Genomic DNA, 1900 nt, shown 5'->3' with positions numbered 1-1900 from the left:
TGAAGCAACGTCCTCCACAACTAGACTGAAGAACAAAAGGACAGCAACTTGTCTGTTCCCCTTCCCCCAATTCCCCAGCACTGTTCCCTTCCCCCTACTCCCCAATAAAAATCTTTAAAAAAAAGAAGAGGAAGTCAAGACAGTAGGGAATTAGACTGTGTGCAAACTTCACTTTTATAATACAGGTTTTGCACGGAGAGCTTCTGTGTCTGACTTATATTTTTTGTTTAATTGTTTTTTAACACACAGTAAAATTTCCCTTTATTGGTGTACAGTTCTGTGAGCTTTAACAAATGCACACAGGCATGTAGCCACTATCACAGTCAAGATACGGAGTCAGTCATTCCATTCCTCTCAAAACGCCTTCTTCCTGCCCCTGTGTTATCTTAACATTTCCAGGGACAGCTCTGGATGTTCGATGGTCTGTGGACAGTATATCATACATAGGAAGGCAAACCTGGATGGGGCACGATCAGTGGAGAGGTTCATGCCACCATCAAAGTGAGCGGTGATGGACGTTTGCTCAGGGTGTCTAGGCAGTGGTCAGATTCTGGGTTGATTCTGAAAGTAGAGGTTTGGGGGAGGTGAACAAAAAGAATGATGTGATTTTTGCCCTGAGACAAAAGGAAAGCTGGAGTCATCATTTACTGATATGGGGCAGGTTGCGGGTTTGAAGAGGAAGATGGTTGTTCAACTTTGACATTGGGGTCTCACTGTCTGTTACATATCCAATCAGTGATATTGACAGGGAAGGCTGCTGAGATGAAGTGCACAGTTTGTTTGGAAACCAATGTGCACATTGTGAAACAGTCGGAAAAAAGGCTGTGATTCTTTTTTTTTTTTTAAGATTTTTTTTATTGGGGAATTGGGGGAAGGGGAACAGACAAGTTGCTGTCTTTTTGTTCTTCAGTCTAGTTGTGGAGGGCGTCACTTCACTGGCCCATGTTGGTATTATCATTGCGCTCTTCCCGGGTGAGGCAGATCAGTCACCGGCCATTAGACGGCCGCTCATGGTGGCTCACGGCAGCTCATGAAAGCTCACTCCCACTGCCGGCCAGCCCCACTGCAGCCTACACTGTCGCTGGCGACTCATGGCAACCTAGCTCCAAGTCGAGCTGTTGTTCACCATCTTAGCTGTAGAGGGTGCAGCATCACTGGTCCTCATGTGGGATCCGAATCGGGGCCCTGCTGCTCAGAGCTGGCGTCCCAAGCCAACTCCTAACCAACGCGCCACTCAGCCGGCCCAAGGCTGTAATTCTTACAGGAACCATTTGTCAGTCATTTGAATTCAGAGGTGCTTCATCAATCTCACACCCAGATTGTTGTCTGCCCCATCTTGGTATCATCTTTCAGTTATATTCTTCATCCGTTCTTTGGTAGAAAGATATATGTCATTTCTGCAGACAATACTACAGAGTTTATTGGGCCTGTGTTTGCTTGACTTGTTAATTGAAAAAATGACCTGCGTCAGCAGAGAGGAAAAACTGGTTCAGAAGGACTCTTTTTACTCTACCAAAGTTGTTGAACTCCAGGAGGATCTTTTGGTGTTTGACTTTGGGTCACTGTGTATTGACTTACTCATTCCTGGTGCCTTTAGCTGCCAATGCACTTGAGTTGAAGAAGAGAGAAGGGAAGGGAAAGCTAAAACTAAAAGCAAGATATGATGTTAGTTGTTTAAAAAGGATACAAAATTCTGTATATGGTTAATCTCAAATTAGATTGAAAACTTGTATGTGCGTTTATAGAATACATGCTGAACAGAATATCCTAAAATATCCTAAACTGTAAGTGTAACTCAAATGTAAATCTCTATGCTGTGAAATGATGGGAGAGTTTTGCTTCATTTAAAATATTTCTCCATGTTTGGGGGATTCCTCTCTCTCTCTCTCTCTCTCTCTCT

At 43.8% G+C, this 1900-nt stretch overlaps 1 protein-coding gene across 17 annotated transcripts in view; it reads left to right on the top strand.

Annotated features, from left to right (window-relative positions):
* The window catches only part of MAGI1 (membrane associated guanylate kinase, WW and PDZ domain containing 1), a 705149-nt gene that overhangs the window by 477160 nt on the left and 226089 nt on the right, over positions 1-1900 (top strand). The window lies entirely within an intron of this gene.

Source organism: Hipposideros armiger, unplaced genomic scaffold (genome assembly GCF_001890085.2).
Source record: "Hipposideros armiger isolate ML-2016 unplaced genomic scaffold, ASM189008v1 scaffold_172, whole genome shotgun sequence".
Classification (NCBI taxonomy): domain Eukaryota; kingdom Metazoa; phylum Chordata; class Mammalia; order Chiroptera; family Hipposideridae; genus Hipposideros; species Hipposideros armiger.
This window is presented reverse-complemented; position numbering and strand designations above follow the sequence as displayed.